Source organism: Oncorhynchus gorbuscha, unplaced genomic scaffold (genome assembly GCF_021184085.1).
Source record: "Oncorhynchus gorbuscha isolate QuinsamMale2020 ecotype Even-year unplaced genomic scaffold, OgorEven_v1.0 Un_scaffold_1401, whole genome shotgun sequence".
Lineage (NCBI taxonomy): Eukaryota > Metazoa > Chordata > Actinopteri > Salmoniformes > Salmonidae > Oncorhynchus > Oncorhynchus gorbuscha.
In genome coordinates this window covers 20,328-32,640 of record NW_025746187.1, presented here as the reverse complement: position 1 = coordinate 32,640, position 12,313 = coordinate 20,328, and the positions used below count along the sequence as shown (strand labels likewise).

The following is a 12,313-nucleotide window of genomic DNA, read 5'->3' as shown; positions in this document are numbered from 1 at the left end:
GAAAGAGAGAGAGACAGAGAGGAGAAAGAGAGAAAGAGAGAGAGGAGAAAGAGAGAAAGACAGAGAGACAGCTAGAGAGAGAGACAGAGAGAGAGAGAGAGAGAGAGAGAGAGGAGAAAGAGAGAAAGAGAGAGAGACAGCTAGAGAGAGAGAGAGTGAGAGGAGAAAGAGAGAAAGAGAGACAGAGAGAGAGACAGAGAGAGCCAGAGAGAGAGCGAGAAAGAGAGAAAGAGAGCCAGAGAGAGAGCCAGAGCGAGAGAGAGACCCAGAGAGAGACCCAGAGAGAGAGAGAGAGAGAGCCAGAGAGAGAGAGAGCCAGAGAGAGAGAGACCCAGAGAGAGAGAGAGAGAGCCAGTGAGAGAGAGCCAGAAAGAGAGAGACCCAGAGAGAGACCCAGAGAGAGACCCAGAGAGAGAGAGAGCCAGAGAGAGAGAGAGCCAGAGAGAGAGAGAGCCAGAGAGAGAGAGAGCCAGAGAGAGAGAGAGCCAGAGAGAGAGAGAGCCAGAGAGAGAGCCAGAGAGAGAGAGAGAGAAAGAGACCCAGAGAGAGAGAGAGCCAGAGAGAGAGAGAGAGCCAGAGAGAGAGAGAGAGCCAGAGAGAGAGAGAGAGCCAGAGAGAGAGAGACCCAGAGAGAGAGAGACCCAGAGAGAGAGCGAGAAAGAGAGCCAGAGAGAGAGCCAGAGAGAGAGCAAGAGCGAGAGAGAGACCCAGAGAGAGAGAGAGAGAGCCAGAGAGAGAGAGAGACAGAGAGAGAGAGACCCAGAGAGAGAGAGAGAGCCAGTGAGAGAGAGAGAGACAGAAAGAGAGAGACCCAGAGAGAGACCCAGAGAGAGAGCCAGAGAGAGAGCCAGAGAGAGAGAGAGAGCCAGAGAGAGAGCCAGAGAGAGAGAGAGCCAGAGAGAGAGAGAGCCAGAGAGAGAGAGAGAGCCAGTGAGAGAGAGCCAGAAAGAGAGAGACCCAGAGAGAGACCCAGAGAGAGAGCCAGAGAGAGAGCCAGAGAGAGAGCCAGAGAGAGAGAGAGAGCCAGAGAGAGAGAGAGCCAGAGAGAGAGAGAGAGAGAGAGAGAGCCAGAGAGAGAGAGCCAGAGAGAGAGAGAGCCAGAGAGAGAGAGAGAGGCAGAGAGAGAGAGAGCCCCAGAGAGAGAGAGAGAGCCAGAGAGAGAGAGCCAGAGAGAGAGAGAGCCAGAGAGAGAGAGAGCCAGAGAGAGAGAGAGCCAGAGAGAGAGAGAGCCAGAGAGAGAGCCAGAGAGAGAGACAGATAGAGAGTGAGAGCTCTTGGCCAGTACCATCCAGATCTCCTTGGTTATTGCATCTTTTAGGATCTGAGCCCTTGGTCACAAAACTACTTCTAATCAGTATCTGTGATACAATAAGTGTCTGTTCCCCGTCACCCCCAGCATAAACATGGTCCTCTTTTCTATCAGATATATATCAGATATACACTACCAGCACAATCATCTATGGATGCTTCTCATGACAATACCAGAGAGGGAGATTTGACACACAGTGAGTGAACTGAAGACAACAGTATTTCAGGTGACATTGTGACACTGTGTGTGACATCATGACCAGGTGGTGTTCCAGCAGTGTGGAATGATGCAATGAGGGAGGGGCGTTGCATCAGGAGCATCAGGGGCATCAGGAGTTATACAAGCAAATACTTGCAACATCACAAGATATGATATCAAATTGCATCAGGCCCCACTGTCCTATCTTACTGTGTCAGGCCCCACTGTCCTATCTGACCGGGTCAGGCCCCACTGTCCTATCTGACCGGGTCAGGCCCCACTGTCCTATCTGACTGTGTCAGGCCCCACTGTCCTATCTGACTGTGTCAGGCCCCACTGTCCTATCTTACTGTGTCAGGCCCCACTGTCCTATCTGACTGCATCAGGCCCCACTGTCCTATCTTACTGCGTCAGGCCCCACTGTCCTATCTTACTGCGTCAGGCCCCACTGTCCTATCTTACTGTGTCAGGCCCCACTGTGTCAGGCCCCACTGTCCTAGGTAGATCATTAGAGAGAGAGAGAACTCTATAGGTAGATCATTAGAGAGAGAGAGAACTCTATAGGTAGATCATTAGAGAGAGAGAACTCTATAGGTAGATCATTAGAGAGAGAGAGAACTCTATAGGTAGATCATTAGAGAGAGAGAGAACTCTATAGGTAGATCATTAGAGAGAGAACTCTATAGGTAGATCATTAGAGAGAGAGAGAACTCTATAGGTAGATCATTAGAGAGAGAACTCTATAGGTAGATCATTAGAGAGAGAGAACTCTATAGGTAGATCATTAGAGAGAACTCTATAGGTAGATCATTAGAGAGAGAGAGAACTCTATAGGTAGATCATTAGAGAGAGAGAGAACTCTATAGGTAGATCATTAGAGAGAGAGAACTCTATAGGTAGATCATTAGAGAGAACTCTATAGGTAGATCATTAGAGAGAACTCTATAGGTAGATCATTAGAGAGAGAACTCTATAGGTAGATCATTAGAGAGAGAGAGAACTCTATAGGTAGATCATTAGAGAGAGAGAACTCTATAGGTAGATCATTAGAGAGAGAGAACTCTATAGGTAGATCATTAGAGAGAACTCTATAGGTAGATCATTAGAGAGAGAACTCTATAGGTAGATCATTAGAGAGAACTCTATAGGTAGATCATTAGAGATAACTCTATAGGTAGATCATTAGAGAGAGAGAGAACTCTATAGGTAGATCATTAGAGAGAACTCTATAGGTAGATCATTAGAGAGAGAACTCTATAGGTAGATCATTAGAGAGAGAGAGAACTCTATAGGTAGATCATTAGAGAGAGAGAACTCTATAGGTAGATCATTAGAGAGAGAGAGAACTCTATAGGTAGATCATTAGAGAGAACTCTATAGGTAGATCATTAGAGAGAACTCTATAGGTAGATCATTAGAGAGAGAGAGAACTCTATAGGTAGATCATTAGAGAGAGAGAGAACTCTATAGGTAGATCATTAGAGAGAGAGAGAGAACTCTATAGGTAGATCATTAGAGAGAGAGAGAGAACTCTATAGGTAGATCATTAGAGAGAGAGAGAACTCTATAGGTAGATCATTAGAGAGAGAGAACTCTATAGGTAGATCATTAGAGAGAGAGAGAACTCTATAGGTAGATCATTAGAGAGAGAGAGAACTCTATAGGTAGATCATTAGAGAGAGAGAGAACTCTATAGGTAGATCATTAGAGAGAGAGAGAACTCTATAGGTAGATCATTAGAGAGAGAGAACTCTATAGAGAACTCTATAGGTAGATCATTAGAGAGAACTCTATAGGTAGATCATTAGAGAGAACTCTATAGGTAGATCATTAGAGAGAGAGAGAGAACTCTATAGGTAGATCATTAGAGAGAGAGAGAGAACTCTATAGGTAGATCATTAGAGAGAGAGAGAGAACTCTATAGGTAGATCATTAGAGAGAGAGAGAACTCTATAGGTAGATCATTAGAGAGAGAGAACTCTATAGGTAGATCATTAGAGAGAGAGATAGAGAGAGAGAACTCTATAGGTAGATCATTAGAGAGAGAGAGAACTCTATAGGTAGATCATTAGAGAGAGAGAGAACTCTATAGGTAGATCATTAGAGAGAGAGAGAACTCTATAGGTAGATCATTAGAGAGAGAGAGAGAACTCTATAGGTAGATCATTAGAGAGAGAGAGAACTCTATAGGTAGATCATTAGAGAGAGAGAGAGAGAACTCTATAGGTAGATCATTAGAGAGAGAGAGAACTCTATAGGTAGATCATTAGAGAGAGAGAGAGAACTCTATAGGTAGATCATTAGAGAGAGAGAGAGAGAACTCTATAGGTAGATCATTAGAGAGAGAGAGAGAGAACTCTATAGGTAGATCATTAGAGAGAGAGAGAGAACTCTATAGGTAGATCATTAGAGAGAGAGAGAACTCTATAGGTAGATCATTAGAGAGAGAGAGAGAACTCTATAGGTAGATCATTAGAGAGAGAGAGAGAACTCTATAGGTAGATCATTAGAGAGAGAGAGAACTCTATAGGTAGATCATTAGAGAGAGAGAGAGAGAGAACTCTATAGGTAGATCATTAGAGAGAGAGAGAGAACTCTATAGGTAGATCATTAGAGAGAGAGAGAACTCTATAGGTAGATCATTAGAGAGAGAGAGAGAGAGAACTCTATAGGTAGATCATTAGAGAGAGAGAGAGAGAGAGAGAACTCTATAGGTAGATCATTAGAGAGAGAGAGAGAGAGAGAGAGAACTCTATAGGTAGATCATTAGAGAGAGAGAGAGAACTCTATAGGTAGATCATTAGAGAGAGAGAGAACTCTATAGGTAGATCATTAGAGAGAGAGAGAACTCTATAGGTAGATCATTAGAGAGAGAACTCTAGAGAGAGAGAGAGAGAACTCTATAGGTAGATCATTAGAGAGAGAGAGAACTCTATAGGTAGATCATTAGAGAGAGAGAGAGAACTCTATAGGTAGATCATTAGAGAGAGAGAACTCTATAGGTAGATCATTAGAGAGAGAGAACTCTATAGGTAGATCATTAGAGAGAGAGAGAGAGAACTCTATAGGTAGATCATTAGAGAGAGAGAGAGAACTCTATAGGTAGATCATTAGAGAGAGAGAAGATCATTAGAGAGAGAGAACTCTATAGGTAGATCATTAGAGAGAGAGAGAACTCTATAGGTAGATCATTAGAGAGAGAGAACTCTATAGGTAGATCATTAGAGAGAGAGAGAACTCTATAGGTAGATCATTAAGAGAGAGAGAACTCTATAGGTAGATCAGAGAGAACTCTATAGGTAGATCATTAGAGAGAGAGAGAACTCTATAGGTAGATCATTAGAGAGAGAGAGAACTCTATAGGTAGATCATTAGAGAGAGAGAGAGAACTCTATAGGTAGATCATTAGAGAGAGAGAGAGAACTCTATAGGTAGATCATTAGAGAGAGAGAACTCTATAGGTAGATCATTAGAGAGAGAGAGAGAACTCTATAGGTAGATCATTAGAGAGAGAGAGAACTCTATAGGTAGATCATTAGAGAGAGAGAGAACTCTATAGGTAGATCATTAGAGAGAGAACTCTATAGGTAGATCATTAGAGAGAGAGAGAGAACTCTATAGGTAGATCATTAGAGAGAGAGAGAACTCATAGGTAGATCATTAGAGAGAGAGAGAACTCTATAGGTAGATCATTAAGAGAGAGAGAACTCTATAGAGAGAGAGAACTCTATAGGTAGATCATTAGAGAGAGAGAGAGAACTCTATAGGTAGATCATTAGAGAGAGAGAGAACTCTATAGGTAGATCATTAGAGAGAGAGAGAACTCTATAGGTAGATCATTAGAGAGAGAGAGAGAACTCTATAGGTAGATCATTAGAGAGAGAGAGAGAACTCTATAGGTAGATCATTAGAGAGAGAGAGAACTCTATAGGTAGATCATTAGAGAGAGAGAGAACTCTATAGGTAGATCATTAGAGAGAGAGAGAGAACTCTATAGGTAGATCATTAGAGAGAGAGAACTCTATAGGTAGATCATTAGAGAGAAGAGAGAGAACTCTATAGGTAGATCATTAGAGAGAGAGAACTCTATAGGTAGATCATTAGAGAGAGAGAACTCTATAGTTAGATCATTAGAGAGAGAGAGAACTCTATAGGTAGATCATTAGAGAGAGAGAGAGAACTCTATAGGTAGATCATTAGAGAGAGAGAGAGAGAGAACTCTATAGGTAGATCATTAGAGAGAGAGAGAACTCTATAGGTAGATCATTAGAGAGAGAGAGAGAACTCTATAGGTAGATCATTAGAGAGAGAGAGAGAGAACTCTATAGGTAGATCATTAGAGAGAGAGAGAACTCTATAGGTAGATCATTAGAGAGAGAGAGAGAGAGAACTCTATAGGTAGATCATTAGAGAGAGAGAGAGAACTCTATAGGTAGATCATTAGAGAGAGAGAGAACTCTATAGGTAGATCATTAGAGAGAGAGAGAACTCTATAGGTAGATCATTAGAGAGAGAGAGAGAACTCTATAGGTAGATCATTAGAGAGAGAGAGAGAACTCTATAGGTAGATCATTAGAGAGAGAGAGAACTCTATAGTTAGATCATTAGAGAGAGAGAGAACTCTATAGGTAGATCATTAGAGAGAGAGAGAACTCTATAGGTAGATCATTAGAGAGAGAGAGAACTCTATAGGTAGATCATTAGAGAGAGAGAGAACTCTATAGGTAGATCATTAGAGAGAGAGAGAACTCTATAGGTAGATCATTAGAGAGAGAGAGAACTCTATAGGTAGATCATTAGAGAGAGAGAGAGAGAACTCTATAGGTAGATCATTAGAGAGAGAGAGAACTCTATAGGTAGATCATTAGAGAGAGAGAGAGAGAACTCTATAGGTAGATCATTAGAGAGAGAGAGAGAGAGAGAGAGAGAGAGAGAGAGAGAGAGAGAGAGAGAGAGAGAGAGAGAGAGAGAGAGAACTCTATAGGTAGATCATTAGAGAGAGAGAGAGAACTCTATAGGTAGATCATTAGAGAGAGAGAGAGAGAGAACTCTATAGGTAGATCATTAGAGAGAGAGAGAGAGAGAACTCTATAGGTAGATCATTAGAGAGAGAGAGAACTCTATAGGTAGATCATTAGAGAGAGAGAACTCTATAGGTAGATCATTAGAGAGAGAGAGAGAACTCTATAGGTAGATCATTAGAGAGAGAGAGAGAGAACTCTATAGGTAGATCATTAGAGAGAGAGAGAACTCTATAGGTAGATCATTAGAGAGAGAGAGAGAGAGAGAACTCTATAGGTAGATCATTAGAGAGAGAGAGAGAGAGAACTCTATAGGTAGATCATTAGAGAGAGAGAGAGAGAGAGAACTCTATAGGTAGATCATTAGAGAGAGAGAGAGAACTCTATAGGTAGATCATTAGAGAGAGAGAGAGAGAACTCTATAGGTAGATCATTAGAGAGAGAGAGAGAGAGAACTCTATAGGTAGATCATTAGAGAGAGAGAGAGAGAGAACTCTATAGGTAGATCATTAGAGAGAGAGAGAGAGAGAGAACTCTATAGGTAGATCATTAGAGAGAGAGAGAGAACTCTATAGGTAGATCATTAGAGAGAGAGAGAACTCTATAGGTAGATCATTAGAGAGAGAGAGAGAACTCTATAGGTAGATCATTAGAGAGAGAGAGAGAACTCTATAGGTAGATCATTAGAGAGAGAGAGAACTCTATAGGTAGATCATTAGAGAGAGAGAGAGAGAACTCTATAGGTAGATCATTAGAGAGAGAGAGAGAGAGAGAACTCTATAGGTAGATCATTAGAGAGAGAGAGAGAGAACTCTATAGGTAGATCATTAGAGAGAGAGAGAACTCTATAGGTAGATCATTAGAGAGAGAGAGAACTCTATAGGTAGATCATTAGAGAGAGAGAACTCTATAGGTAGATCATTAGAGAGAGAGAGAGAGAGAACTATAGGTAGATCTAGAGAGAGAGAGAGGAACTCTATAGGTAGATCATTAGAGAGAGAGAGAACTCTATAGGTAGATCATTAGAGAGAGAGAGAACTCTATAGGTAGATCATTAGAGAGAGAGAGAACTCTATAGGTAGATCATTAGAGAGAGAGAGAACTCTATAGGTAGATCATTAGAGAGAGAGAGAACTCTATAGGTAGATCATTAGAGAGAGAGAGAACTCTATAGGTAGATCATTAAGAGAGAGAGAGAACTCTATAGGTAGATCATTAGAGAGAGAACTCTAGGTAGATCATTAGAGAGAGAGAGAACTCTATAGGTAGATCATTAGAGAGAGAGAGAACTCTATAGGTAGATCATTAGAGAGAAAGAGAGAGAGAACTCTATAGGTAGATCATTAGAGAGAGAGAGAACTCTATAGGTAGATCATTAAGAGAGAGAGAACTCTATAGGTAGATCATTAGAGAGAGAGAGAGAACTCTATAGGTAGATCATTAGAGAGAGAGAGAACTCTATAGGTAGATCATTAGAGAGAGAGAGAGAACTCTATAGGTAGATCATTAGAGAGAGAGAGAACTCTATAGGTAGATCATTAGAGAGAGAGAGAGAACTCTATAGGTAGATCATTAGAGAGAGAGTAGAGAGAGAGAGAACTCTATAGGTAGATCATTAAGAGAGAGAGAGAACTCTATAGGTAGATCATTAGAGAGAGAGAGAGAACTCTATAGGTAGAGAGAGAGAGAACTCTATAGGTAGATCATTAGAGAGAGAGAGAGAGAACTCTATAGGTAGATCATTAGAGAGAGAGAGAACTCTATAGGTAGATCATTAGAGAGAGAACTCTATAGGTAGATCAGAGAGAGAACTCTATAGGTAGATCATTAGAGAGAGAGAGAGAGAACTCTATAGGTAGATCATTAGAGAGAGAGAGAACTCTATAGGTAGATCATTAGAGAGAGAGAACTCTATAGTTAGATCATTAGAGAGAGAGAGAACTCTATAGGTAGATCATTAGAGAGAGAGAGAGAGAGAACTCTATAGGTAGATCATTAGAGAGAGAGAGAACTCTATAGGTAGATCATTAGAGAGAGAGAGAGAACTCTATAGGTAGATCATTAGAGAGAGAGAGAGAACTCTATAGGTAGATCATTAGAGAGAGAGAGAACTCTATAGGTAGATCATTAGAGAGAGAGAGAGAGAGAACTCTATAGGTAGATCATTAGAGAGAGAGAGAGAACTCTATAGGTAGATCATTAGAGAGAGAGAACTCTATAGGTAGATCATTAGAGAGAGAGAGAACTCTATAGGTAGATCATTAGAGAGAGAGAGAGAACTCTATAGGTAGATCATTAGAGAGAGAGAGAGAACTCTATAGGTAGATCATTAGAGAGAGAGAGAGAACTCTATAGGTAGATCATTAGAGAGAGAGAACTCTATAGGTAGATCATTAGAGAGAGAGAACTCTATAGGTAGATCATTAGAGAGAGAGAGAGAGAACTCTATAGGTAGATCATTAGAGAGAGAGAGAACTCTATAGGTAGATCATTAGAGAGAGAGAGAGAGAACTCTATAGGTAGATCATTAGAGAGAGAGAGAGAGAGAGAGAGAGAGAGAGAGAGAGAGAGTAGATCAGAGAGAGAGACTCCTATAGGTAGATCATTAGAGAGAGAGAGAGAGACTCTATAGGTAGATCATTAGAGAGAGAGAGAGAGAGAGAGAGAGAGAGAGAGAGAGAGAGAGAGAGAGAGAGAGAACTCAAGGCTGGAAGGTTAACGCTCTTCAGGTAAACAATGAGAAGGAATCCATTTGGAATCCTTTGGACATTAACCCAGAGCCGTGTAAAAGGCTGTGGTTTAACCTATTAGGACAACAACAACCAGATCATATCACACATCCCATGTGAGTGGCAGGGTTGTATTCATTAGTGTTGACCAAGGCAAAACGTTTCAAAACATTGTGCAATGAAAAATGTAAAAACAAGTGTTTTTAATTGGACAAATTCAGAGAAAATCCTTCCGTTTCAAGATGTTGTCTTTGGTTTGGTGCCGAGTGAATAAGACCCAGGCCTCTCTGAGTGTTTGACTGATGTACGGCGCTACAAAGACGGGCAGTAATGCTGCTCTTAATGAGATTCATTTAGACAGGAAACACGGGCGGCCTTGATGAAAGGACTTCACTAATACACTACTTAGGGAGGGAGGATGGGAGGAGAGAAGATAGGAGGATAGGAGGGAGGATAGGAGGGAGGGAGGATAGGAGGGAGGGAGGGAGGGAGGATAGGAGGGAGGGAGGGAGGGAGGATAGGAGGGAGGGAGGATAGGAGGGAGGGAGGATAGGAGGGGGAGGGAGGGAGGATAGGAGGGAGGGAGGGAGGGAGGATAGGAGGGAGGGAGGGAGGGAGGATAGGAGGGAGGGAGGGAGGGAGGATGGGAGGGAGGATAGGAGGGGAGGGAGGATAGGGGGAGGGAGGGAGGATAGGAGGGAGGAGGGAGGATAGGAGGGAGGGAGGATGGGAGGGAGTGAGGGAGGATAGGAGGGAGGGAGGATGGGAGGGAGGGAGGATGGGAGGGAGGGAGGGAGGATAGGAGGGAGGGAGGATGGGAGGGAGGGACGGAGGGAGGGAGGATGGGAGGGAGGGAGGGAGGATGGGAGGGAGGGACGGAGGGAGGGAGGATGGGAGGGAGGGACGGAGGGAGGGAGGATGGGAGGGAGGATGGGAGGGAGGGACAGAGGAGGGAGGAAAGGATGGGGAGGGAGGGAGGAGAGATCATGGGAGGGAGGGAGGGAAAGAGAGATGATGGGAGGGAGGGAGGGAAAGAGAGAGGATGGGAGGGAAGGAGGGAGGATGGGAGTGGAATCAATAAGGAATCAACCTCCCTACAGTATCTTTACCATCCTACCACAATGAATCAACCTCCCTACAGTATCTTTACCATCCTACCACAATGAATCAACCTCCCTATCTTACCATCCTACCATAATGAATCAACCTCCCTATCTTACCATCCTACCATAATGAATCAACCTCCCTACAGTATCTTTACCATCCTACCATAATGAATCAACCTCCCTATCCCACCATCCTACTATAATGAATCAACCTCCCTTATCTTACCATCCTACCATAATGAATCAACCTCCCTACAGTATCTTTACCATCCTACCACAATGAATCAACCTCCCTATCCCACCATCCTACTATAATGAATCAACCTCCCTTATCTTACCATCCTACCATAATGAATCAGCCTCCCTATCTTACCATCCTACCATAATGAATCAACCTCCCTATCTTACCATCCTACCATAATGAATCAACCTCCCTATCTTACCATCCTACCATAATGAATCAACCTCCCTACAGTATCTTTACCATCCTACCATAATGAATCAACCTTCCCTACAGTATCTTACCATCCTACCATAATGAATCAACCTCCCTATCCCACCATCCTACTATAATGAATCAACCTCCCTTATCTTACCATCCTACCATAATGAATCAACCTCCCTACAGTATCTTTACCATCCTACCACAATGAATCAACCTCCCTATCCCACCATCCTACTATAATGAATCAACCTCCCTTATCTTACCATCCTACCATAATGAATCAGCCTCCCTATCTTACCATCCTACCATAATGAATCAACCTCCCTATCTTACCATCCTACCATAATGAATCAACCTCCCTATCTTACCATCCTACCATAATGAATCAACCTCCCTATCTTACCATCCTACCATAATGAATCAATCTCCCTACAGTATCTTACCATCCTACCATAATGAATCAACCTCCCTATCTTACCATCCTACCATAATGAATCAACCTCCCTATCTTACCATCCTACCATAATGAATCAACCTCCCTATCTTACCATCCTACCATAATGAATCAACCTCCCTATCTTACCATCCTACCATAATGAATCAACCTCCCTATCTTACCATCCTACCATAATGAATCAATCTCCCTACAGTATCTTACCATCCTACCATAATGAATCAACCTCCCTATCTTACCATCCTACCATAATGAATCAACCTCCCTATCTTACCATCCTACCATAATGAATCAAACTCCCTATCTTACCATCCTACCATAATGAATTAATCTCCCTATCTTACCATCCTACCATAATGAATCAACCTCCCTACAGTATCTTACCATCCTACCATAATGAATTAATCTCCCTATCTTACCATCTTACAATGGCCAGTAGGCACAGCATGAGGAACTGCTAATTCATTACAGATATAACCAGTTAACCTTAATGGTAGATTAAGGATTTTGGCCTTTAAGGACGATAACCAGACATGAGCCACGGTTAGCTCATCTCCCTGTAACACTCAGTCTGAGATTAGACATGTCTGGAACCCCGAATGAGTGAGGAACCCGTGACAGGAAACAGAATGAACAGAAGCCTGGCCCTCACACAAAACATATGGTGGTGTAGTGTAGTGTACCATGCATGTCTCCAGGTCCTCCAGCCTTTCTGCCTCATTCAGCTCCGTGGTGGCCCGTTTAGGAGCCCTCTCCTCGGGTACGTCCAGGTCCACAGACTCCCGCTGGACATGAGGACGCTCCTTCCTCACCAGGTGGTCAGCCTAGGGGGGAGCAAGACATAATGACTAGTACACTACTGTTACTATAGTCACTATTACTGTTACTATGGTCACTATTACTGTTACTATAGTCACTATTACTGTTACTATAGTCACTATTACTGTTACTATAGTCACTATTACTGTTACTATAGTCACTATTACTGTTACTATAGTCACTATTACTGTTACTATAGTCACTATTACTGTTACTATAGTCACTATTACTG

General features: G+C 42.5%; 1 pseudogene; it reads right to left on the bottom strand.

Moving 5' to 3' along the window:
* The window catches only part of LOC124022471, a 50,267-nt pseudogene that overhangs the window by 17,902 nt on the left and 20,052 nt on the right, over positions 1–12,313 (bottom strand).